Genomic DNA, 27,699 nt, shown 5'->3' with positions numbered 1-27,699 from the left:
ATAAAGCGAGGTGTATTCCTGAGGGCAGCAGAATCCACCTATGGAGGCGCCAGAATATTTTTGGAAATGTACATGTATGATGTTCTTTTGCAATGTCAATCATACCGGCGAACTTTAAAGCAAAATTTAAGCTAGATTTATATAAAACATTCTAAGCAGTACCAAAGCAACACAACCCAAGTAGAGTCCCTTTAGGTTTAAGAAAGGAGGATTTAAGATGGCACCAGTTGTTTGTTTTATTCTATTTTAATTGCACAAGAAGCATTTTTGTAACTTGAACTTGCCAGTAATTAATTCCACTTCTCAACCCAGCCTGCAGCCTGAATTGAAGTTCCCAGCAAAAAATTAAAATGTTTGTCTGGATAAAATAACTTCTAAATGAACTCTCTATTTCTTTTCGGTTCTTTTTGTATTTCTGCAATGTAGCCCCTCGCAATGATATTAGTTCTAGTGTGGGAAAATATTATAATTGAGATCTGGTAAGTTATTTGCAGACTTCAAGTTTTTCTTTACACTGTGCTGACATTTAGTACAGCCCTGGTGAGGAAAACAATACTACCATTCATAGCTCTAGACGTAGATTTCCATCGACTTAAGCGGGCACAATGAAACTTGGTCATTCACTGGTTACCCATATTGTGTTCTCAAATTTTCTCTCAGCAAAAGTATAATGACTCAGTATTGTATGGTTGCATAGACAAGGGCTCCGAACAAGAGACACTAGTTTTGTCTGACGGTGTGAGAAAGTCGTGAAGGGATCTTTTCTTCCAGATGGTGTTAAATTCAGCTGCCTTTTTAACATTGGCCTTGCACAAGCAATCTGCTGCTCCCCTTTCACAAAGACTGCGCTCGGTTCCCACTAGTTAACATGCATACTCACGCAACCTGCAACTTCACTCCAACTGTTTTACAATGCAGTGGTATGCTAAATAAACTTGATCCAGTTTCTGCCAATGTTAAAACTAGCTTTCAAAGAACTACTTAACTGATATTTACACTTCTTTTGACTTAAATGTGCATGCCTTTGGAATATTTCAGATTTCAAAGAAATATCACCTTATTATAAGGTCATTGTAGAGACTACCTCAGACACCCTTCAGACCTATGCTCAGATACAGTACCTCTCCTAAACACACACAAATAAAACAAAATGTCAAAAGTTTGATGTGTAATAGAAAAAAGAAAACTTGGGACATGTTGCAGCAAGAGCAGTGAAACAGCAAAAAATAAAATGAAAATAATAACATTGAAATGCATTTTTATTGATCGATAAGTCATGTAACATTAGTATGATACAAAGCAAGTTTGATATGACAATGGCAAACACATAATCATAATATTGTTTATTTTACTTAAATGTTATATTTAACATATTTACATGAAAGACCAAGATGTAGGCAAAAGCTTCAGTAATTTGACTCCATTGAGTGCTTTCAGTAAACAATAGGTTTCCCCAGCAAACATCTTATTGCCTTAATTGAACCTCCTTGAGAAAGAAAACCACACACTTTGTAATGTAAATGTTAATTGTAGTAGACAATGGGTCTAGGTAAATAGCACCCCTGGACATGAAGTAAATGAAAGGAATACAGGCACTTAACAATGAAAGGTTGTTTGCACAAACAGTGCTTCAAATGTAAATAAACAAGGGTCTTCTCAACAGTCACCACAGTAATAAAACTTTGGCACGTGTTCCAAAGCCAAATCGAGAATTTACCTTAGTAAAGTCTCCCTGAGTTTCTAACTGAAACTATCAGTGGTTTTTACAGGCTTCTCCAGTTTGAAGTCTTAAAAGGAGTTGAAGCTACAAAGGCAAGTGGAATGCTTTTGAAGAAATATTGCATAGTTGGGATTTAGGATTGTCAGTAATCTAGGCCATGTGGAAGATAACAGGCCAGTTTGGGCATTTTCTTATTGCAATGTTTGTATTTATGTTTAAATGCCTATACAAATGTTTGCTTGGTGACATGTGGAAAAAATTTTGAAAATATTATGATAGGGACCTTCAGAGAACCAAAGTTTCTAAGCATAGTCATTTTCAGATTAAACAAAAATGGCTGTTTAGGATGTATCTAGCTGAGACTATATCAGAACAAACTTTTATCATATTGTCAGTGATTAACTTTCTACAGGTTGGTGATTTTATAGTTTTACTTCCAATGTGTCTACTAGCATAATTCAGCCAAGTTTCTAGATATATTATGTAAGAAGTAAACAATCTGATGAAGTGATGATAATGTCTGTTATATAGAGAGATATATTTTCAAATATAACTCACCCAAAGCAAAAGCCCCAAGGTGGTCACAGACCAAAAGTATGGACTGAGAATTTGACATGAAGGGCAGGCAGCAATGGAGCTTTCCTGGGACTGCTTTCTACAAGCTTCCCTTAAATATTGGAAATCTCAACCAAAGAAGGAAGGCAAACTTAATTATGGCCAGTTTAAACAGTGGTTATAAAATTAACAGAAACAAGACAGTATGCAGCAGCAACAGACCAGTTGGTGCTGCCATTTGGGAGGCTGCAGATGGCTGTGGGTGGGAAATGCCTCTACTTTTTTAAGCGATGGAGATGAGTATGGTGTGCACTTGATGTTTTTTTATACCCCTCCCCCCAACAGGGCTGTCTGTCATAGGCTGCCAGGCCCGCTTTACCACTTGCCCCCGAGCGTGGGAATCGGAGCGTCCTGCCGTTCACATCTCCTGCATTCCGTTTAGCCGAATCAATTAGGCAAGACAGACCCTCAGATTCCCCACCCCCTTTCCATTTTTGTCAGGTCTATATACGTCCTAATTATTTCAGTTTGGGATGCCAGAGCTGTTTCCTGGATAGACCTGATCATCCTTAAACAAAAAGAGAGGAGGCGCACACGTGGGTTGTGGCGTAAATGTCACTTTCATTTCCAATGCTAGGCGCAGAGTAAGACAGAACATTTTTTTAACACTTTGACAAGAGGGGAGGCGATCTCGTCTCCATCATGTCTTTCTGCTTCAGTAGCTTCCTCAAGGAAACCCTCTTGGAACAGAGAAGCATCTGTCCTTGTATTTTGAATAGAAGAATAAAAATCAGCCTTTGCTTTTTTTTTTTTTTTTGCATTTTCCCTACTAGCTCTAAGTCCTCAGTAGACATAAATCAATAACCTTCCAGTATAAACTTTGCTGAAAGTCCAATTTCATATTATCTGATATATACCCCAAATACAAGTAGTTTCCAAGTATAATCTTAAAATTTTTCAGAGGAGGGGCCTCAGAAGAGAACTGCCCAAGTCTACATAATATGAAATCATTTTTTAACTGGGTACCAGTCACCTCTATAGCAGCTTTCTAAGAAAGGAAAAATAACTCATATTTAAACTTTCGCCTTTAAGTAGGACAAACTGTACATGCCTCTTACCTCATTAGCACTATACAATTCTCCTTTTTAACAACCCCTCTCAAAGTACCTGGCACCTTCATATTGTGGCATGTGTGTGCCACTTAATTTCCTCTAATCCCACCTTTACTCATAAGGAAAACAAAAACGAAAACAAAGTTAGATTCAATAAATATTCCTGACCTTTCTGGTTTTTACTGTCTCTTGGCTGTAGTCTTTCATTCTCACACGCTCCCCGGCGATCTTGAAGGAGTTTTTACTTTCGGTTATCTAGCTTTATGAAGACCAATACACTCATACAGCTAGATAACCAAAGATAACAACTCGCTTCCCTCACACGCCTGTCTTCCTCTGGCCAGAATCCAGATCCCGATCTTTCTGGCAGCACCGAAGAGTAGTCGTCCTCCAGGGCACTCGCCGCTCAAGATTCCTCCTCGTATGTAAATATGACCTGGTTTCTGTTTGTGTGTGCGGCTAAAACATCCAAACGAGATCTGTTGCTTTGAAAGTTTATTCCGAACTTTTTTTTCCCCCTTTCAGCAAGTAATCTCCGGCAGCGTTAGCCAACAATTCATCTATTAATATCAGAAAATAAAACCAGCTATTAAGGTGCAGCAAGCGGTTACGAGTGAGCAGCAGCATCCGTCCCTTCGGAGGCCTCTATTTGCATTGTAAATTGCTTCATTCTCACGCAAGACTCCTTAGCCTCCCTCTATAGAGACGTGTGAAGCCAACAGCAATTTCCAGCGCAGGTTAAGGAGGAAGGAAAAAAAAAAAAACACATCCCATTCTATAGAAGTGACAGCTGATTCAAAGATCTGCTCCTGATCCTTTTGGGGTAAGCACCATGAGCTTTTTACCAAGCGGTGGCAGCTTGATTGCAATATCTTGTGTGTGTGTGTTTTAGGGGGAAGATCCTCGATTTCACAGGGCTTCTAGGCTGGGAAAGAGAAGATGCCGTCTTGCTGGCGTGCTGCTGCCCCCGGTCTGAAAGAAGGAGAAAAGGGCCATCATTGGAAGGGCTTTCACTGCCAAAATGTGGACCAGCCCGGCAAGGTCAAAGGTTCGAGACCGCTGGAGACCAAGGTAATGATGATGTCATGAGAAATCTCAAGTACATGGTTATTGATATGCATCAGTGATCAGCCAACTGCCCCAGGCCTGCTGCCCGAGCAGCAGCAGAGGCAGCAGCAGCAGCGGCAGCATTGCAACAAGCCCTATTTTCTCAATCAACATCTCTTCCGTTAGCACTACCGACTGCTCCTGGAAAAGCAACCCGCGGCCTTTTACCTCCTCCGTGCTAGTGTAGATCGCTCTAATATCCAAAGACTGGAAGAAATCTCTCTCTAAGGACAGATAAAAGCATTTCAGATCTGGGGAACGTCTTTGCCTGAATTTCTCTTATGGCAGATTGCATGGGCAGACAGATGGAAGGCACTTTGCTATTGCTTAAAGCAGGGCCTTGCTTTCTGGGGCTGGGAATCAGCTCTGTATTAGGCAGTGAGTCGATGTGTGATTGCATTGACAGTTTGCTCTGGTGGTGTGTTTTTAATGGCTTTCACAGCTCAGGCATGTTTTGTATTTATGTACCATGGCGATAGGGTAGCGTTTGTTCTGTAAGTTCAAAATGAATGCTCTAAGCAAGCTGACTTCATCCCAATTTTTATAAAATAACTCTACAGGGTGTGTGCCTTAGAATGAAGAACAGGTAAATACTGCAGCAATAGTTTCTAATGTTGTACACAACTCTACTGCAATAAATGTTGAGCCTTTGTCTATAGTTTCAAACATCAACTTTCATACAGAAGGTCAAAATATACTAGGCTCCCTTATGAAATTCTGAAAAAAGAAATGTTACTTCAGTGAAGACATAAAATACCTGCATGTTAAGAGCAGAACCCTTCCTCTTCCCCACCCCCACCCCCACCCTTTTTCTATCTAGAGGGGAATATTTTATTAATTAATTTGCCTCATACCTTTTCTTAGGACTTTTCAAAGTGTAAATATGATCACTTAAGAGAGCTCTCTTCTTTTCTCTCCTTCATAATGAGTAATCTATGTCTAATGCATCTATAATATGTACAGTTCTAACAGTCAGATGCCCCTCAACAGAATATCTAAGGTGCAGTCCATATAAGATATATATTCACAATGGGTAAGCTTTATGGACTGTTTCCCAAAATGATGAGTTATGTTTGGTGGTATTACTATTCTTTAACATATACGCTACAATCGAAAGTCATAAATCTCCATATTCATTTCACACATCTCTACTCTATCACAATACTCTCATTTCTATAGGTTAACTATTTTCCTCTATCACTAAAATACTTTCAGAATTAAAATACACTTTTTCATTGATTCAGTAATTTATTCATTTAAGACATGAGTGGAATATGCTTACCAAATTACATACAGAGCATACATATGTAAATTCTATAGAAATGACTGACAAGTAAAGAAAATCAGAATTGCTAAGAAAAGCCCCCAATCAAGAGTACAAACAACAACATTCTACCCATTAAAGATATGATTTAGTAACACAAATGCCAATTTTTCCCTAATTTTTTATTAATTTACTTTTTGGTGAGCATTCTTGCCCTGATTATTAAAAAAATACTGCACTGTAAAAATCACTTATCTATTTTTCTTATCTAATTTTGGTCCAGGAAGTACAATAAGAAATGGCTGTATTGTGATATATATATATAGCAAACTACAAACTAATTCAGAGAAATATACTCCTATAGAGTTAATGTTTCTTCTTGAACTAAGAGGTCACAACATAAACTACTGGATAAGAATTGAACATATCACTGAGGTATGTGTTCATGTCACTTCTGACAGTATGTAAAATCCTAATGAGCTTTGCTGCCTTGGAATATTGAAATTATTTTGGCCTTGCTTTCCAAGACCTAGAAACAGAATCATTAGTGAACTGGCATGTACTACATAAAACAAGCATATGATTAGATGAATTCAATTCCATAAGTAAAAACCCCAGAAAAATGCCAGTTATTTTTAGAATATCTTTTTGCTTTATATATGTCTGGGAAGAATGTTGGTGAAAATAAAGAGATCTGATGCATGAATGCATGTATGTCTGTGTGTATCACCCCCACATTTGTGTGAATTTGCAAATTAATGTTGCTATATTTCCACATTTAACAATTAAATGCATTTTAGAACCCAATTAACTATCATGAAAACCAAGACACTGAACATTTGAGATGCTTCTACAATTAGAAGCTACAAAAGATACTATCTTAAAATAGCATCTTTTAAGGCAATACCACATAGTAATATCAACTCACTCCAGGACTGGCCTACATGCCTAATACATGTAACATAGATTCATTATGAGAGCCCGAAAAGTGACAATAGTCAACATAATGATTATGGCCAGTCTGTTCATTAACCAAACAGCCAATTAAATATTTTACCGCAACCATCATCTTTCAAAGTATGAAGAAATAGAAAGTATACAGCAAGATTTAACACTGAGCACCTTATTATTTTGATAATTGCCAAGGTTCATATCATAGTTTATCATACACATTTCAAGGACATGTTGAAATGTATATGAGACAAGTTGAAACAATTGTGCTCTAAAGATTCCTAGCAATGTCTACCATACATTGTTAGGAGCAGCTATTAACACTTACATGTTCTTATTCCAGATATTTTTGCTTTTTAAAAAGCTATTTAGCTGAGCTACAGAATACCCATTTTGAAATCTGCATATTGAAGAATATACTGAATTCAAATGGCTTGCATGCTCATTCTCTAATAAATTCCCATTAATGGCCAGTAGATTAGGACGTGATTGTCATGCTTGTTTTCTAATCTTTTTACAGGTCTCCAGATGGCTGAAACATGAATGGAAACATCCTGGTTTTCTTGGGAATAAACAAGCTCTGCTTAAGTTAAAAGCAAAAATTTATGATTTTCCACATATTTGGATCAGAATTACACTGTTCCATAAATGAAAATTCATCAGGTTTGCCACTAATATTTAGAACACCTCTATGAATCCTATTCAGACTACTGTAGAATATATAAAGAATTGGCCTATCACCAAAATCCTTTTTAATATTGAGTTTGCATGATTCTCATGCATATAAAATACAGTCCAATAATACAGTCAAAACTACCATTTTCTACATAAAAGCCATTTAATTTACAGTGATTTGTATAGTTCAGGCAAGGTACTTGACTGGCTTGCTTTCTAATAAATGTATCCTATTATTTCTTCTGTGTCCCAAATTCCTTTTTTATAGGTAGTTACAGGTTATATTTACATTATCTTTGATATGTAATATACAAAGGCTACCCAGGGGGGGACAATTGCATATATGGAAACTTGGATTTTTCTGGAATTGTATCTATTGCATGAACTGGGAGATATGCAATACACTGCAGGCTTGCCACCCAGTAAATAATATTTTATACATCACTTTAATTTTGTCAAATGTAAAATTTAAAATTACCTTTGGTTGGTGGGATGTCTATTCATTTTATACTTCTTTGTAGAGTCATCTGAAAAACAGTAAAGAAAACAAATCATCATAGTTTTAATATATACATAAGCATGTCTAAATTTGGCTTCATTCAAAGTACTGCAATTACAATGATTCCTTAAAATGACAAGAGATTCCAGAAAACCCCAATACAATGTATCCTGGGCTTCAGCACCTACAGAGTTAAATATGCTAATTTGCATTTAAATGGAGACATGCATGATAATGGGAATGCAAAATATGCAGAATCTGGAGGTGTTTGGAAATTAATTTTTTTCTTTCTTCTTTTATTTTACTTTTAGCTTGGAGGGAAGAGGGACTCTCAAAAAATACTAGGGATTTGAACACTGTTACCTGCCATACAAAAGAGGAGGGAGAGTTCTTCCATGCAAGAATATTAAGACTGGAACAAAGTCGTATTTTCTAAATGTTTAAGGAACTAAATTTCCAAACCTTTCAAACAATGGGAATCCCTGGATAAGTATCTAATCCATTAGAAAGATGCAAATAGTTTACTGTAAGGCAACAGCTCGGTGAGATGTGCATTCATATCTATGGCTCCTGATTGGCTATTTCCTCCAGTAAATCAATGAATAATGTAAAACCTGATTGCTGTAAAGTGGTGGATTTTCTATTCCCTTCCCCCATCCCCCATGAGTCAATATATTCAAGAAGTCTTACACTCCTGAAAATAGCTTGCTTTTCTTTTATGATTTTTAAATGCTTATTGTTATTTTGGAGTGGCGGGGTGGGGCTACTGGTTTTGCAAAATGAAAGTACTGCACTGGTTCAACAATCCTGGCTATGGGAGCTTGTTTCCCAAGACAGCGCCCTAATTACTGGTACCAAGGTGGAGGAGGGTGGCGGGCAGAGGTGGGCATTAGAAGAGGGAAGAAACTAGAGCCGACCCCACTGTTGTGGACCCAAGCCAGCCACTGGTCCCAAAGAGCCCCCAGCAGTGGCCGTGACTTGACAGGCCTCCAGTCTAACTTCTGATCAATCTCACTGCTGCCCTGACCCCTCAAGACAGTCCTCCATTCAAGCACTGCGGATACCTTTGCAAGAGAAAACGCCGCAGTCTCCAAAGCAAATACATTGCCTGGGTTCCCACTGTCCCGGGGTTCCTCCAGATAATTCCAGGCCACGGAAGGACGGTCTTGTCTCCCTCAGCGGAGTCTGGGTTCCAAGCAAACAGCAAAAACCGGGTTCCGCTGGCATTCCAAGCTCCAATAACTAACAGTGATGATTACATATTGATGAATCTTAACTTGGGATAACCCTGTAAAGCGGCCCCTTGCCTCCCAGAATCCAAAATGCAAAGAGAAGAAGGAAGTAGAAATCCACCAGGTCTAGTTAGCTACTGTGTATAAGTTTCCACCAAAATCCAATCAAACCCTCTCCTCATTGCCAGGTAATTGCAACTTTGAGGGGGTTAAAATAATTATTCAAAATGCGAATTCTGCTGAATCCAGGAACGCAAAATATAATCGTATTTGGCTCTAGGTTTAAGAGGGAAAAGTCCTACCTTCACCAACACAAAATTACATACAAAATTCCCTTTTCCAGCACGAAATGTTCCTGGTTTGTCTCTGCAGGAGGGGGGTCAGGCTGCTGGATAATTAACAGTCCTGACTTAGACAACTCAGGAGATCAACAGGTTTAGTATCTGAGACACACAATCATTAGCTGAAGCGAACCAGGGAGCGACCCCGAGCAGGATTCTGCGGGCACCGGCTCGCGGAGAGGAGACCGGGCGCTGGGCTGCGGCGGGCAGTGATGGGCCCGCGCCGCTGGCTGAGTTGCCGCCTGCGGGCCGCCGGGATACTCACTTGCTCTCCCTGCGCTAGGCAGTGCTGCCCCCCAATCCCGCTGGGCAGGAATCGAAGCGCGGGCCAGAAGACAAGATCCAGTCACAGAGCGGCCGCAGTACACAAATAGGCTCTTTTCCGCATCTCAAAAGAAAAGAAAAAAAAAAAAGAAAGAAAAGAAAAAAAAAATTCAGGTCACCCCTCTCCTTAGCACGTTTAAAACTGCCGCTCAATTCCACATGGTGATTCTTGCTTGATTGGGTCTAAAATAGTTTAAACGGACCTTCCCTTCTGGGGGGGAGAGAGAAGGGCGCAAAAGACGAAGGAAGAAAAAAAAGCCAACTCCCCCCTCCCCCCAACGCCAGGCACTTGCTCCCTGAGCCTCGGAGTGGAGAGTGAAGTGGTGTGTGCGAGGCTCGGCAAGTTTTTGGGGGGGCCGTCCAAGGTCTAGTCCAGCCCCCTCTGCCGAGGAGGACGTGCTCTGAAACTCAACCAATTTCCCCACTGCTTTTGTTACTGATGAACTGAAGCCCTATTGTTCATCCATTGCCACGGTCTTTTTCAGTCCCCACACTACGTTCTGCGTTGCCAGAGATAATGAATTTGCACCCAAACCTCTCATAGTCCCCTCCTGACAGACGGAACAAATTAGAAATGTCTCGTCTGAAGGAGGGCAATGGCTACATTTCCCTATTGTAGAATGCAAAGCACACATTTCTTTGGAAACTTCTTTCGCCTTTTCTACCTTTTATTTTCTTCTCCCTCTTTTTCTTTTTTCCTCCCTTGATTCCTTTAGACTCTCTCTCTCTCTCTCTCTCTCTCTCTCTCTCTCTCTCTCTCTCTCTCTCTGTCAGAATAGCCCTGTCTTGTTTTTCCAATGCACCATTTTGTGAAACTTGTGGATCTTTTCTACCTTCCTTTTGATATTTTATTTTCAAACTTGGAGAATGACCTTTTGACTTGCAGACTTTTTTTTTTTTTTTTTAAGAAAGGTCTTTTGGTTCAAGTCCCCTTTACTCACTCCTCCCCTTCTTTTTGTTGTGGTCATTAAACGTGTTTTGCTAATGGCAAGCAATACATTATAAGGATTTTTACTCTTTAAACTCCAGAGCTATTCAAAAGGTACCGGAGACGCGCCATGGGGGATTATCTATTTGAGAGGTTAGAAAAAGCGTGTGTGTGTGTGTGTGTGTGTGTGTGTGTGTGTGTGTGTGTGTTTTGCAGGGACAGAGGCAGAGGGATGTGGGAGGGTGTGAGTGGGAGTGTGCAGTGAGAGAAGGGTGGGGATCTTGCGGGGGAGGTGGGCTTCCTGGAACACGATCGGGAAGACTGTTAGGGGTGTTATCGAGAGAAGGAGGGTGCAAGAATCCGTCTGCCTAGGGCGGCTCGTACCCCTGGGCCTGTTTGGGCGCCCGGGCAAGCCGCAGCCAGGGCACGGGGGTCTGCGCGCGCGGGCCCTAGTTCCGAGCCTGCGCGCGTGCGACCGCAGGCGGAAGGGGGGCTGTAAAAATTCAGACAAGTGGCCCGTATGTAAATGATGCCTATGTGGGGGGGGGGGGGGAAGCTGGGCTGCAGTAACAGGAGTCTCGGGCTCGCAGCCCCACTGGCGGCCCCCAGCTTTCCCGCCAAGTGCAGCCGGAGGACACAGAGCCAGGCGTGTCCTTGGCGGGAGGGCCCCCGCCCGCCGCGCGCACCGCCTCCCACCCCGCGCACACGCACACACTCCCCTCGCAGGCGTGGGGCTCAGTGGCCACGAGCGTGGCAGGAAAACAAAGCTATGGCTGCGAGGTGGAACCAAGAAACGGCAGCCTTGGCGGCCAAGGGCAGGACTGAGAGAAACCAAGACCGCGGCCTCCGGCGCCCCTTCCTTGCCAGCCGTGGCCTTGCCCTCCGCGCCCGGCTCTGCCAGGCCCCGGCCCAGAGGAGGCCGAGGAGCATTTCCTAGCTGCCCGGGAGAGGGTGGTGGGCAGAGGCGGGAGCCGACGTGCACAGGGGCTTGCCAGCAGCCCCTGCCCAGTGCGCGGACACAGGCGAGCGGGGCTGGAGGGGAGGGTGGGGGCGTCTGAGGGCCTCCCAGCCGCGTAACCGGAGCCTCTACCTCCTCGCCGAGCGCCAAGCGGAAAACACACCAGGCTAAATGCGGCCGGCAGCGCCCGGGGCTGCGACCACGAAATGGTTCGCACCTCAAGACCCCCTCCCCAGACAATGTGATCGGAAGGGCCTAGCTGGCCAAAGAGAGCCTCCTCCTCCGACCACCGCCACCACCACCCCTTTCCAACGGGAGGAACTCGAACGCCAGCCCCGGAGCTCTGTCCGGCCTACGTGTCCTGCAGATAAGTCCCAGAGATGGTGGTGGAGAGACACAGATCTCTCCTCGGGCTCACAGCGCCCCCCCCCCCACACACACACACACACATTCCCACCACATTGAAACGCTCGTCAATGGCATGGCTGTAAATGAAGCCAACGCGCTTAATGGGTGAACAGGTGAACAGGTACCCAAACGAGAAGCCCCCCGCCAGTCGCCTGGGCGATTTACCTCTCCCTACTGGAAACACGTGTAGCTTATCGTGTTTTAGGAATGATTTGCTGTTGTCTGAGGTTTCCCCCTCCTCTTCTTGTGGAAAAAAAGCAAAAAAAAAAAAATAAACAAAAAAAAAATCATGTTCCATTGTCAGTCTTCTTTCTGATAAGCTACCCAGGCATGATCTAAAACATTTTGGGATTCGATCTGGTTTATCTGTTGTCTTGGGTTTGTTGTTTTGGGGTATGTTGTTTTTCTGAGGGAAGCAAAATGACACGTATTTGGTGGGGCTGGAGGTGCAGGACAAGAGCCTGCGTGTGCGGCCGGCAGGCTGGCGAGGCTGGCAGCTGGGCAGTGGAGGAAGAAGGCGGAGGCTGGTCCTCCCCCGGGGTTGGCACGGACCCCCTTGGTCCCCTCGGGCCTGGGCTCGGCTGGCGCCGCTGCCAACGCCCGCACTAGCGGGTTCCATGGGCTGCCGCTCCGTGTTTTCCCCCATCCCGGCTTCACGTTCAAGGTTTAGCTGCGAGGTCACGTCCATTGACGTCAGCTCCCCGTCTCCCTCTACGTCCGGCTACATTTACATACATCAAGGAAATTAGGGCATTAAAAAAATATGCAAATCCTGCGCGAAGAGGAGCCGGTGCATTCCTGGCGCGATCGCCTTTTATTGAAGCTTTTAATTAAAGGGGCCAGTTGGCGAGCCCATGAAACAACCGCCAAAACCCCCAAAAGAGAAAAATAAATGCTGTAGCCTTCGGGAACGGTTGTTTCGGTTCCTGTTCTGTGGGCGGCTGAGGACCGCCGGCTGCCCGGCTCGGAGAAGAACAGGTTAGAGGAGGCAGCTCCAGCCCATGCATAATCAGGGCTCCGCGGCGCCTCCATTCTTTCCTCCTCCTCCTCCTCCTCCTCCTCCTCCTCCTCCTCCTCCTCCTCCTCCTTTCCTCCTCCTCCACCTCTATTCCTCCACCTCCTCCTCCAGCTCCCGCTCCTGTTGGTTCCAGCGTGTATTATTTTTAATACTGATGCATATGTAAAGATATATTTGCATTTTTTAATTCGGGGGGAAAAGTTCAGATTGTATCGTTTTATTGATTCTACCCCCTCCTGTTTTGCTATCTTATTATGTCTATCTATTTCTCTTGTTCCTTTCCATCTATTTTTTGTCGAATGTATGCTGCTGTCTCTTGCTAGATAAATATGCACAGTTGCCTCCCTGCTTCTGTTTATTTAAGGCTCCAAATATGCACATCTGTCATGTATGTAATGCCAGCTGTACAACCTCCTGGTTTGGTCACAAAAGAAAAGACACTTTCTTTTTCTTTCCTGACATACCTCCTTGATGGATTGCAATGTAATGTCCATTGCTCAGGACTCAAAGTTTGATTGTCTAATTAACTTCATATTAACCATAACACAGTTTGGGCCAGTGCATTTGAGATAATGTATGTATAATGGGAAGTGGCTCCAAAGATTTCTAAAGAATTTTTGTGTTGATTAACTGAAAAGTGCTGGATTCACTACTGCCCTATTGCTTTCTAGCATTTCTTATTGCAAAACAAACAAAAAAAAATCTACTTTAAAATGTGTAGACATGGCAATGGACAGCCTTTTGCAAGGAAGACATTTTCAACCATGTTGTATGTTGTACCTTATCTGCTGCATTCAAAATTGACTGAGTTTCATTTTATCTCAGTATGTCTGGGAACAAGGCACATTACCTTGACTGAAAAGTGTCCTTAATTCCTGACTGTGAAATGAAAACAAATAAACAAAACAGATGGCTATCTTAAGCCAATTGATCTGCCCTAAAATATACAGGCCTTCAGTTAGATTTCAAGCAATGGTAATCTTGTTTATAGAGTAGGATTTCCTTCCTGGTGATATATCAGTTCAGCACAATGGCTTTTGAAAAAGATATATGTGCAAATCCACTTTTAAAATTCCCCCCAACCTATTATTTTTAAAAAAGACTGAATCCACAAAGAACAGCAAATACGCACTCATGCAGCTTATTCAATTAAACAAATCCAAGTACATGAACAGGTAATTGGTTTTCTTATGAATGACTTACCTGCACAGACACTCAGGACAAGAGTCAGCCCTCCCCAATGGCTTTCATGTATAAATATTCACATGTATTTCCCCATTTTAAAGCTACAGCTGAATACCATCTTTCATGCTGGACTATCCAGCATCCATTTTTAACACCCTTAATTCTCATGGCATTTGCAGCCTTACCTCTGGCTATAGTTTTTCCAAGCTTACACCAAAGTGCTCATATGCTATGTCACCCAATAAGAAGTGGTCAGATGGCTGCACGTAAAACATTAAAAAACGGAGACACCCTCATCCTTTAGGTTTGCCCCTACCTTGCCATTTATAGCAAGATTATCTTTTCTAAAAGAACATTTTCAGCACGTCTTATGAATAGTTGCAGATTCCACAACTGGTTGCAGAATTGCCAGTTTCTGGGGGTCACCTGCCTGAGTGAAACAATTCGGCAGGTTAAATGTCTCTTCGACTTTGGCCACAATTCAATCGTGCGTGTTCCTGCCTGGATTCTGGCACATATCTGCCTGCCTTTATGCAGGGATCGGGACAAACACACCGGCCACTTGCAGGGCACAGAGTGGCGGCGCATATATTTAGATGGTAGTAGCAAGCAATGTGTGCATGTACGGATGTCTGTGCATGCATGTGTGTGCAGACGCGTGTGTGCGTGTGTGTATGCGCGTACGCTCTGTGACAAGGGACACAGAGAGGTACACCACATATCTGATCTCTGTAATCTCTTTTTCTGTTTCTAATCTCCCTTATTGGCGTATGGTAGTAACCTGAAGCGTCTGAACCATCACCGTCATTGCCGGTGCGCGCGTGGCTTACCCTGGGGGCCGGTGGCTCTGTGGCTCGCTGGTTCAGAAGGTGCTGTGCTGGAGGGTGGGTAGCGCCGCTGCCGCTGCCACCGCGGGTCCGGGTGCTCTGTCCCAGCCCGGCAGCGGAGCGCGCGGTGCCGGAGCCCCCTCCCACCCCGCCCTCACCCCCCATCCTCCCCTCCCGCCCCCTCGGCACCTCCCCTCCCACCCCCACCCCACCACCGCCCCCGCATTACCACTAGGAGGCCGAGTCCCTGCGAATCACAGCAGTAGCAGGCGGCATTTGAATAAAGCACCGCAAACCTCGCGCAGACCCCAACTCCTCCGCAAGCAACGCGCCCTGCACCGAGGGCCATCACTCCCGCCGGTAACCTGGCAGCGCGGCTGACACCTCACCAAAGTGCCCCGGGCGCTCCGGAGAGAGGGTGGTGGGTCTCCCACTTGCTACTTTTATATTAACTTGATTGATAGGATCAGACAATAAATGGGTGGGGGTAGAGAGATACATACACACAGAAAGACGGGGGGGGGGGGAGAGAGAGAGAGAGAGAGAGAAAGAGAGAGAGAGAGAGAAGAGGAGAGACCGGAGAGGAAAGAAGAGAGGGGGGGTGGGAGTGGACAGAGAAGAGGAGAGGAAAGGAAGACAGAGGCTGAGGAATGGGAAGAAAGAGGGAGAAAGGAGCCCAGAGGATTGTGTAAAAGAGAGAGTAAAATGGGGAAACGATGGGAGGGGGAGAGATACCCAAATATATGAATTTGGACTTTCCAAGCTAAAAATACCACTTCACTGAACTTCACAACCTCCAATTAAGCACGTGTTTTCTCCCCCCACCCACGTCAACGAATGATTAATTTGCTGTCTCAATCAGAAATAATTACTGACAATTGTATAGCAGACATAGGATTTAACGGAAAGGAGCCCATTTCACGAAGCATAGCAAAAGGCATGACATTTAAAGATGATGTTGGCCACCTCACGTTAAAAATGTAAGGCTTGCCTTGGAGATCCAGACACCCGCCCAGCTTTGCCCTCCGACATCGAGAGAGCCAGGCCCAGAGTCAGGAAGAAGTAATCCGAAGTGTTTGGGACTTTAAGAATTTTTCTTTCTTCCTCTTTGATAATTGATTGTTACATTTTCTTCACGAATTGGTTGTATTTACAAAAAAATCACAGATAAAAGCGTGGGTCTTATTAAGAATTTACAGCAAAATGTCCCCACATTTTAATTGAAAATATAAATCTAAACGTTAGTTTGAATGCATAGCCAGTTGCATGTTGCATACTAACTCAGTAACTCGAGGTTCTGAATTTAACGTTTTCAATGTGGTTCCCCCCTCCCTATCTTCAAATCGCAGCAGTGATTTCCTTGCACAAAACAATCAAAATCATAATACAATCTCCAGCTACCTATGGGATGTGCCCATTGTAAATGTCCCTCTCGGCATTCATAAGCCAAACCTCCTCCTTTTAAGACACACACAAAAAGAGCGCTTCTGATTAATAATCTCTTACGCCGCACAGCGAGGCCGAGGGCAGGGAGCCGCAGGATGCCAGGGAAGGGCGAAGAATTCTCAGTGCAAATTCCAGAGACCGGCTAACTGCTAGGTTCCCGAAGGGGAGTAATACTTGGCAAGCAATGTTTTGGGGGAAGACAACCACATCCAGATACTGACTCCTTCCTGGGCTGGGGGAGGGGACAGTCTCTGTTAGCGGCATTGCCGCCTGCAGAATAGTGTACAAGATGGTACGTAGCTCAGGCTTGTGGCCAGGCCCTGGCTGGCTTTCTTTCTTTCTTTCTTTCTTTCTTTCTTTCTTTCTTTCTTTCTTCCTTTCTTCCTTCCTTCCTTCCTTCCTTCCTTCCTTCCTTCCTTCCTTCCTTCCTTCCTTTCCCCCTCTCTCTCCCTCCTCCCTCCCTCTCTCTTCCTTCCTTCCTTTCTTGTTTTCCCTCACTCCCTTCTCTCCTTCTCTCTCCTTCTCTCTCTCTCTCTCTCTCTCTCTCTCTCTCTCTCTCTCTCTCTCTCTCTCTCGTCTGTCGGCAAGAAATTGAAATTAATCCACTCTTTATGTGGCTAGCTCCCACGAAGCTGCGATTTCAACCTCTTATTTATAATTTAAAGACGGTGTGGAGTCCGGGTGAAACCCCCGCCTTGGGATTTGACTAGGGTGCTCCCAGGGCCGGGTCGCTGACCACAGCGCCTGAAGAGAAGAGAAAGGAGAGAGAGTTGGTGGCTTCCAACTGCTTCCGTCGGGGCTCCGTGTTTCGCCCCAACAGACGCCTCTCTTCTTTCTCTCCCCGAGGCCGGCCAGTGTTGCTGCGGTCCTGGCCAGGTGAGCAAGGGACAGCGCCGGGCGCAGCGACCCTCTAGGGAGCTCTGGCGGGTCCGTGAACCCGCGGGGCGAGGAAGACGGAGAGGCGCCGGGGGCCAGCGCGGGGCTCCTGGCTCCGGCCAGCAGGGGAACAGCGACACCTACTGGCCGTGCGGGCACCGCGTCGGGGCCGTCGGGGCGGCCTTGGGCTGGGGGTGCCCCGCTGCGTGGATTTGGGAGGCCGCAGGAACCTGCGCCCAAGGCTCGGCTCGCCCCTCTAGGCCTCGGCTGGCCCGGGAAGGGCACAGCCTCTGCTTCTAGAGACCCTCCTAGGGGGACTGGGATGGAACTGAAGGCTCGCGAGGGCACACACGCCCTCCAGCCCGAGGATCTTTCTTCTGGGGAACCAGAGGGACCCGCAGACGCGCCTGGCCGCCGCCTCCTGGTTCGACGAGAAACCCAGGAAGGCTTGGGAGCCCTGACCTCTTCGGGTTCATGACCCAGGCCTCTTCTCCACCACCCCTGTTTCAGTTCCGACTAATGATGATATCTTTACAAATTGGGAACCGAGGAGAGTTTATTACTCTCCCTTACGAGGGGAAATATGCGAGCCAAGGACACAGACTCACGCGCAGCGGCTGGCGCCAGGCGCGCGGACCGGCCGAGCCCTCCAGCTCGCCGGGATCCGGCACCTGGAGCGCGCTCTCCCCGCCGCCAGGGACTGAGAGTTGGTAGCTTTTCTGTAAGAATTAGGACCTTAATTACACCGGAAGTAGAGGCACATTTTAGGTGGTGGTGATATGTTTGAAACCTAAGGGTACATCTAGATCCCGCTAAACGTAATTGTAAATGTTTCGGTTGGGAAAGATGGAAGAAGGTGCCAAGGGATGGAGATCCCGAAGAAAATCTCGCAAGGACGAGGATGGAAAGTAACCCATCCGTGTATTACACATTTACTTTCTCATCAATATTTTCTTGCAAATAACCATTTCATATAAAAAGGAGATGTAGGTGGTCCCAGCATGGGCGGGGAAAGCAGGGGTCTCAGCCTCCCCTGGTCTCCCGGATGCCTCCATTTCCCGTGCTAGGTTCTGGGGCGCACCTGGGCCTTAGAAACGTGATGGAATGTGATTGGGTGCTAACTTGCTTGAATATTAAAATACATTTCTTTTCCTAGAAAAACTGGAGCATTTGAACTAATTTGAATTCTTGAGATTTCCCCCCATTTAAAATATTACTCATTATAAACCTAGAATTAAAAAAACCAAACGTTTCATTGAAAGTTCCAGTTCATCTTGGAAATAATTTTTCTTAGCTTTAGACATTGGTTGGAACAAGAATCTAAAGTGTATTGAGGAAAAAGGGTGAGGGGGTCTGGTAAGGGCTAAATTTTTGTCAGCATTCTCTACAGTCGCAAAAGTTTTGCTAATTTTGTTTTGTTTAAATGGAAGTGGAATCCCCTAACATCGAGTTTTAGATCAAGTCTTTCTCTTTTTTTTTAGTTAAAAAAATCCTTAAAGGGCTCATGAAGCCTGTTTCTCAACTCAGTTTTGCAAGTATTTTTTTTCCCTTTTTTCCTGCATGTCTTTACAAATGTGTTCTGGTAATATATGAATTCACATCCCAGAGCAGGCCCTTAGCAGTTTGTATGATGTATGAGTAAACCTGTATTATAATAATGAATAAACAGTGGTATATGCTAATGGCATATCTCTCAATGAATCCTGCACCCTAATGCAAATCAAAGTCAACTTTCTCCATGCAAAATGGAAGTTTTCACAGAAAAATAATTGCACTGGGCACACAGCAAGCAACCATCAACCAAACCCACTTCAGTGGTATCTTTGGGTATTGAAAGCACCTTGAAAAATGCAGGGGTTGAATTTTTTCCCTTTCTTGGAAAGCATGGGGTTTGTAGGATGTAGCTTAATTGTACCTTGAAAATTTTAGCTAGAATGGGTTCTCATTGTTGCTTGATATTCTTTTATTTTATTGACTCTAAAATTATTGATTTGGCATTAAATAAATAGAAAAATAGAATTGAAGTGTCAAATTGATGGAATTTCTCTGTATTTCCAATCACTCCAAAGCGTAAGCATATTAAACCTTAATTACAGGAATGTTTTTTGATTTAGAACAAAAAGTTGGGCCAGTAAAATTGATTCTTATTCCAGAAGGAAAATCCATAGTTGTTGTGATGTATTTGTGAAGTAAAGGTGGAGACAAGGCTTCTCCAAGATCTTTTTAGGTCTTCCTAGATATAGTTCTCTTTTAATTCCTCTTGTTTAGCAAGAAAATTAAGGAATGAAGACAGGCTAAACTGTCCTTAGACTGTTCCTTTGTTACACCTGCCCTCCCTGTGGGCATGCCTGGGAGGGTGAGTGTTTGTGTGTGTGTGTCCTCCTTTCCTCCTGGTCGAGGAGCATGAAAGAAGGGTTGCAAGGATGGGAATATTGATCAGAAAGGCACATCACTCCATGTGAAAATGAAATGGATACATTGGAAACCCCAATAAATCCCATCTAGATGTTTATCTGGGCAGGGTATACTTGTGTGTATGGTAGCTGGCAGACTGGTTGCATACATCGCTTGGGAAAAGGGGAAGGGTTCCTACATCTGGAGTGGCCCCCTTTTCAATTGTAGTGAAATGCACAGGGGCTCAAAGAGGCTTGGTTTCAGAGAGCAGAGCTCCAAGGACACCTGTGTGCATCCTGTTGGAGACAGGTGTGTGTGTGTGTGTGTGTGTGTGTGTGTGTGTGGTGTGTAGGAGTAGGAGCTTCATCAAAAATTCATGTGAAAAAATAGTATCCTAAAATTCTGCTATGTCATCAATTGGGGTCAGCACCAAGGTCACTAACATGTCCCAGGTTCGCTCATGGACACTGGCAACATTATTGCTTTTGATAGTAGGAATATGGCTTCTTTCATGCCTTTGGTTCTTTATGGTACTTCCTAATAGTGGGGCGAGGCTCTAGCCCCCTCCTGCTCCCTTCTTGATTCCCACAAACAAAACCATTCTACCACTTGAGCCATCTGCCGCAGGTGTAATGGATGGCAGGGGGCCGACCTAACCACACTTCAGTCTCTTCTAGGTCGTCACCACTCTGCACCAAACAAATGAGTCCTGTTTCACCACTAGGGTGCCGAGGTGGATGGTGGATGCCGGCCCCCGCCCCTGGCAGCGTTCAGCGCTTAGAAACCTGAGCCAGCTGACAACACACGAAACACACAGGCACAGAGAAAAGGCCGAGCCCACTGCGCGCGCCCTCCATCCCCTCCCTCTGTTCTCTGTACACATGGAGGACACATACAAAGCCTTTACACATTTAAAAGCCCTCGCGACTCTTATTTCTTGGTTCCTTATGACGGCCTTCCTCACTGCATATAGCCCCTGGTGTGCGTGTGCGTGTGTGTGTGTGTGTGTGTGTGCCGCGCGTGTGTGTTTAAAACGCTTATTGGTAGGTCATCAGCAGCTGATCAGACATAGTAATCCAATAATCTTTTTGAATACATACACATTTTCGTTAAAGGTAAATTTCTTTAAAGGAAAACTGTCAATTTCCTGCGTATTCCCAGTTTAGGTTCTAGGGAACCGCAGAGTTACGGAGCCCCCCCCCCCCCCACCCTTGCCCAACTTTCCATTTCCAAGGTTTGAGCGGGGCGCAAATTGTCACTTCATGGTAGAGCAGGGTCTCATTTGCACGAGGGTGTATAAAATAGGACAGCTGTGGGAGTGAGGAGCTAGGGAGGGAGATGGGGTTGCTGGAAACCCCACAGTCGCTTCGCAGGACGCACGGAGGACCCCAGGGCAAGCGCGCGGGGTCCAATCTCCTAGGCGCAAACATCCCCTCGGTCCGGCTCTCGGTCCTGAGCCTGCCGCCCGCCCCCTCATTATTTTAGTAGCCCCAGGTAATGGTGCTCACCTCTGGGGCCTGCGGTCTGGGCGGGGCTGGACCCTGCCAGGAATGAACTCCACTGTCCCCAGAGTACTTACCTCCAGCGAGGCCCTGGCAAATGGTGGCCCAGCACCGTCAAGTTTTGTCTCCCAGCCGTTGTGCCAGATTTCCCTCCTGTCTGCTGCTCCTCTCGGCAGGCTCGTCTCTCTCTCTCTCTCTCTCTCTCTCTCTCTCTCTCTCTCTCTCTCTCGGATTACTTGTGACTTTTAGAAGCAAAAGCTTGCTTATTCAGAGGAGAGAGGGAGGGGAGAGGAAGAGGGAAGGGAGGTGGAGGGAGGAAAGAGAGGAGGAGAGAGAAGTAGAAGGGGGATGGAGGATGAAGGGGAGGTGGAGAATCTGAGGTACTGAAGGCTAGGGAGAGGGAGAGGGGGAGGGGGAGGGGAGGGGGAGGAGGAGGGGGAGGGGAGGGGGAGGAGGAGGAGGAGGAGGAGGAGGAGGAGGAGGAGGAGGAGGAGGAGGAGGAGGTCGAGGGCTGGGAGGGGTAGGGTGGAGTAACCAAAAATGAGCTGGGATGGGTCGACTAGGAATAAATTGCTCCCTACCCAGCTGCAGTGAGACGCCCCCAACCTCTCGGGGGAGCCTTGCGTCAGATTGCGGCTGGCCAAGGCGGGGCCGTACAAAAGCGCCGCGGGACCCCTTCAGGAGCTTCTATCCGGCCGACCCGGAGCCCCACGCCGGAGCTCTGCTCTTCTCCGCCCGCACAGGGGTGGCTGTCTAGGGGCTCCAAGCTCCGCGGAACTTTGATTTCCTTCTGGAGCGCCAGGCCATCCTCGCCCGCGTCTCAGACGGGGCTGGAAGCCCGCACGTTTCCCGCGCATCCTTACCCTGACGCTGGCGCCCACCTTGGCCAGAGACCTGGTGCGGGCGCTGCTCCAGGGCGTCTTCCGCATCGCCCAGCCCGCTGTGTTCTCATATGGGGCACCCCCTCAGCCTCTCTCTCTCTCTCTCTCTCTCTCTCTCTCTCTCTCTCTCTCTTTTCTCTCTTTCTCTCTCTCCCTTCCTTCCTTCCTTCCTTCCTTCCTTCCTTCCTTCCTTCCTTCCTTCCTTCCTTCCTTCCTCCTTCCTTCTTTCCCTCCTTAATATAGAAGTGTGTGTGTGTGTGTGTGTGTGTGTGTGTGTGTGTGTGTGTGGCGCATGCTTCAGGCTAGAAAAAAAGGTGAAATCCCGAAAAAGTCGCTTCGGTCTCCTGCAGCTTGAAACTGACCACCAAGTGCGAGCATACCCAATATTTCAGAGACAGTTCTTAGAGAGGATCAAGGCGGGAGCTCACGAGATCATCTCACCTGAGTTTCTATACATCAAGGATTGTTTATTATTATTAAATACAGAAATAGGCTTAAAAACGAAGAGTCCTTACAGAGAAGGAAGGGGGGGCATTAAAGCAATGTTCAGGAACCAAACACGGTTAAGATGGTTTTCTTGGACAAGAGCATCTACGAAGGATACAGGTGAAGTCTCAGGCTGGCACAAAACCGATTCATTACAGTGATGGGACTTTAAAAATAGGAGCATACTTTTCCACATAGACGGCCCATTTGTTCTCTGCTGAATTAAGCCAGACCCATGGAATGCTTACATGGCAGCTTTTAATGTACTGCTGAAAGTGTGCACACGCGTTTATAGAATTATCTGTGTACACACATACACACACACTTAAAAAGGGAAAAAGTTTGAACACCAGCACCCTAAACTAATAAATATGTATATTTTCAAACAACTTTCCCTTAAATATGGTAATTTTCTTCTGCATTTCCATGCTAACCTGTAGATTTGACCCTATAGTTATACAATAGGCTACCAGGATCAACATAATTCTGCTTACATTTAAGGTGATGGCAGGTCATAAAATGCTGGGGGGGGGACCTGGAGGGGTGAGGGGAAGAAGGCTTTTATTAACAATTATATCTCCCATAGTAGTTTAATTTAAATAATACTGATAATGTCACGATGACCATCCTTCTCCCACTCCAGTGAAACCACTAGATGGTTTAGTGAAGAATGTGTCTGTGTATTTAGTTAAGGAATTATTATTGCCATAGAGTTTTAAAACTATTCTGTGGCATATAAAAAATATCTGAACATTAAAGTTAGAACATTGGGCATGATTTAGAACCCGATGACCTGACAAAACTTGTTCCAGAATAAGAATAATAAAATGTTGCCAGTTTGTACCCACCATAGTTTTGAAGAAAAGTGTAACAAAAGAAGTTGTCTTTAAAAATTGTTCATTGTAGGCAAAAAAAGAAAAAAAAATACTTCCCTTCAGCAAAAAACGAGCTGGTGGGCAATCTATTAAATGAGGACAACATTTTTCTAATCTTTAGTGGAGTTTTAAAATTTCTTCTGGAGAGCGGTGAGAGGAGAGGACATAGGAAGCACACAGAACCCCAGCCCAGCCTGCACTGCGGTGGCTGTGCCAGGAGCGCACACGCTGCTCACATCCATACGCAGTTCTACAGCATGGTGGGGTTCGAGGCTCCATTTCCGAGGATGAGAGAATCATCCACACCTTCTGTGGGTCAGCCAGACGCTTAGAAATGGGTATTTGCATAAGAGCAATGTTCAGGCTATCATACAATGGCATGGTGGAGACAGAACTCATTTTTTCATTATTTAACAATTGCTTAATAATTAATTTCTTTGCTTATTGAATACCATTTTAGAGAATTGCCTCTGTCTTTGAAATTGTTAGCCAGTGTTTGCTTTTCATGAGGCCTTAGAGTTGGGTTCCCTGGAGGAGGGGAGGCAGTTCTGCAAGGAAGAGTTTTAAGGCACAGAACAATTAAGGTAAAAGAAAGGCAGAAGAGGACTAAAGGAACTTTCAGTTGTATTTAAGTAGGGCTTGGCAGTTTGTAAAACTTTTCTTCTTTATACTTTAAACAGCCAACTTTATAAATTACATTTCTTTTAAATCATCTAAATCTTAGAGATATTATCTTCCTTAGTAGCAAAATGCCCCCAAAGGCTTTAACTAGACACAACTAGACACTGATGCCCTAACGACAACCGCCTGGCCTGCCCCTTTCCCAGCTTTGGGACCCTTTATGGGGACTCAAGAAAACCTCTCAAACCTAATCTGATTCAGTGGTGACCACACTGAGGAGTTTGCTTTAAGGTTATTAGTCTTTTAAGCACCACGGGACTAGGCAGGGCTGGTAACTTGAAAGCACAACCTGATTCTGGGCAAAACCATTTTGTCCTTTTGGCATAAAAATGTAATTGTATCTCCAAGTTCCACCCAGGAACAGACGGCTGCATGTCAGGGCTGGAGGGCTGGTACCTCCCCAGATCACTGCAGGACTTCAGCTGGCAGATGAAACCCAGAGAATGGGACTCAGGAAGAAACTCATGGGGTCTGGGTAAGAGGTGCTGCATCCTGGTTCTCTTTGTTGAGAGCTCCAGTGGTAACAATTAGTGGCTTCTGCACCAAGGAGAGCAAGAATTAACTACTAAACAGTTTTGGCCATGACATACTTAATGGAGCTAGTTCAAATTTTGTTTAAAAAAGTTCCCTGCAGATATTACTCTTCTCCCTGTTTATCATTTACAAGATTTTTTAAAAATCTCATTTATAGATAGTCATTACTAGGGTTGTGCTACAATTAACACAGAACTCCAGGAGCACTTTGGGGTCATGTAATTATCAGGGTAAAGGGTCTTCCAACTTTACCTGGCAGCCTGACCTCTGTCATGGAGCTTTTCCAGAGAAAGACATGTTTTTATTTGTGGAGTTGCAACTCAAGTCTTTTACAAGTGTGAGTTTTCAGCTGAATTCATCAGTCTGAAATAAGGAGTTGGATACATGCCCAAACCTCCTGTCAATAACCACTTGAACACCCAGCTCCTGACCACTGTCTTCCCAGTTACTATCATAACTCTTTAAGACATTGCTTTTAACCTTTGTATCCCCTTTAATGAGATTAATTAGTCTTTTGGGGACGGAGATTCAGATTTAGCCTTCGAGTTGGTCACTTAAACATTATTCCCTATTTTATCATTTAAAATTCAGCCCACTCCCCAGAATTAAGCATTTGGCTCAGTAAGGCTCAAACCTTTCCTCTGGTCTCTTAAGAGTTCCAACCAGTCCTTAGCATCCAACGCCATGAAGGTGCTCACAGATAAACTGAAGATTTGGAGAGGGAAATGGCACCATTCCTTTTTTTTCTCTTTTTCGTTTTTGCCTAATAAAATGGAGGCTGACAGTATGTGTAACCCCCTTCGACAGCTTGCCAAAATTGATAAAATGGTTTTCATTCTAATTGGGCAAGAGTCCCGTGGTTTTGCACCTTAGAAAGGGTCCCTGACTAGCTTTCTCTTTGGTTGATTTTTAAGAGGTCGGCGCCTCCGATGAGGCTCTCAGGTAAAGCCATAGAGGTGAAGGCCGGCTCCCTGTTGCTTATGAAGGTGTTGTACCTAGAATCGCCGAATTTTGCGCCCTAGCGCACACTCATCCACACTCACAGGAGAATCGGTAGGCTAATAAAAGACACACAGTAATGGGTGGAACCCCACGGTGTCTACCAGAGGGACTTTGGTCAGAAAATAGAGTGTGTATGTGTGGGGGGAGGGGAGGGCAACCCCTCACTCCACTCGCGCCTGGACTTCAGGCCACGTGAGCTGCTGCTGGCGACCTCAGGTGAGCGGCTCCGGGACGGGACGCTGGGGGCTCACCCCAGGGCCAGGCCTGCTGAAGGCCCCTCTCTGGGACCACTGGGACCTGGGCCGCCTTTCCACTCGGCCTTTTCTGGCCAAAGAAAACACCTGCTGCTGCGGATCAAGTACACCTGACACCAGGTGTAGTCAACAAGAAAGGAAAAGAAAAGAAAAGAAAAGAGAGAGAGAGAGAACTCACCCTCCTTGCTTCTGTTTGGCAAGAGCCGGGGCTGCCAAGTCCATTACCTAATGCCCGCTCAAGCTGACACCTGTGCGGGCTGGCGCTGGCTCCGGGGCTGGCGGCCAAGGGGAAGAGAAACGAATTTGGGGCTGGAGGGCGGCGCCTCGGGGGAACAGTGGGGATTGGGTCTTGGAGAGGAAGCTTCAGGTGGCTTCCCAGTACCTTGGGGATGGGAAAAATCAAAGCCCTGGTTTGCAGGTCCCAGAGTCTGCTCAGGAAACATCGGACACCCCTCCCTGCTTCAGGAAGGGGTGAGCTCCCTGGGGGGTCCCCTCAGCCTCCCTACCGGCAGGGTAGGTACCTGCAGCGGGGCCTCCCGGAACCCTCACTTCCGTCCAGCGCCCGCCACCTGGGTACTATCGAAGGTGACCTTGGAGGTACCCAGGGCGTGGCCTGATAGGATGCCCCTTTTCTTGAAGGCGGACAGTAGCTTCATTAATTTGCCGTCATTAAACCAACACAAGAGAAGCTCTGTCCCACAATGAGGGCGCATCAGGTATCTTTTGCCTTAACTCAGGTATCCTCAGACCCCATCAATAGAGCAGTTTGGGCAAACGGTGGTTAACGCGCAGAATCCCACTCTCCCAAACACCCCAATGTCCAGCTCTTTGAAAGTCTGCACCAATGACTGTGAAAAAGGCCAGTGCCCACACTGCTGGGATCTTCTCACCCGCACCTCCTGCTTCCCGGATAAAGCGAAAGACCTCGGACCGCACCGCGTGAATCCCTCTGTTAGAACCCGCATCGCCGTGTCCAAGATTTCTAGCCAAAAGAATTACGAGCTCCTCAGTATACTGGTCCACCTACCAGGACACCGTGTCAAAGGAACTCGTCATGGCGGGTCACAAATATCATGAAGTTGGCCCGTGCTATTGGAATAAACCCCGACTTCGTTTCTTGCAGTTCTTAGGGATTTTCTTAGGGATTTAATTAAGGCCCCTAGACATGCCATTGTGGAAAATGGTTTTGAGTTTTGGTTGTTGTTTTTTTTTAAAGCGATATCTCAAGTTCCGTGTGGATCTTTTAAAAGCAAAATAAAACCAGAAGAAAATCATGCGCACTCAGCAAAAGGCAGGCCCCTTCCCCTTACATTGCAGGTACTCCGTTACTCGCGGGTTAAATTCACCAGAGTCCATCTCCTGGCCTCCTTCTCAGCCCCCTCCCTTCTCCAGACCCCATCAATAGGCATGAGAAACCGTGGTTTCTAGTTCTTTCCTTCACCAATTTCAATGACATCTGGGCTTTTTTTTTCTTTTCTTTTTTTTGGTACTTCAAAGCCTAAATAAATAAATATTCTTTTACTTTCGTGTGTACCTAGGACTGTGTGGACCTGAGCCCTTCTCCCGGTGGCTACCAAGTTGGAGTAATCCGCCCCCAGGACCAGTCTGCGAAGGGCCCAGAAGGCGCGCCGCCCAGCCCCCCGAGAGCTGGAGCGCAGAGCCGG

General features: G+C 45.6%; 2 long non-coding RNA genes across 3 annotated transcripts; one reads left to right on the top strand and one right to left on the bottom strand.

The window, feature by feature from the left end:
- Nucleotides 1-1,241: 1,241 nt before the first annotated feature.
- On the bottom strand, nucleotides 1,242-21,707 carry LOC308252896. The gene is made up of 4 exons (XR_013961073.1): nucleotides 21,400-21,707; nucleotides 9,722-9,844; nucleotides 7,863-7,911; nucleotides 1,242-4,359 (listed from the first exon to the last, which is right to left on the bottom strand). It is a non-coding gene; the product is annotated as an uncharacterized lncRNA (long non-coding RNA).
- Nucleotides 4,086-8,500, top strand: LOC308252894. 2 transcript variants are annotated; one of them, XR_013961072.1, is made up of 3 exons: nucleotides 4,086-4,210; nucleotides 4,280-4,458; nucleotides 7,230-7,623. It is a non-coding gene; the product is annotated as an uncharacterized lncRNA (long non-coding RNA). The 2 variants fall into 2 exon arrangements; XR_013961071.1 differs by lacking the exon at nucleotides 4,086-4,210 and adding an exon at nucleotides 8,195-8,500 and having other exon boundaries at nucleotides 4,324-4,458; nucleotides 7,230-7,372.
- Nucleotides 21,708-27,699: the final 5,992 nt, after the last annotated feature.

Source organism: Plecotus auritus (genome assembly GCF_963455305.1).
Source record: "Plecotus auritus genome assembly, chromosome: 7".
Lineage (NCBI taxonomy): Eukaryota > Metazoa > Chordata > Mammalia > Chiroptera > Vespertilionidae > Plecotus > Plecotus auritus.
The sequence above is the reverse complement of the archived record's forward strand: the minus strand, read 5'-3'. Positions and strand labels throughout refer to the sequence as shown.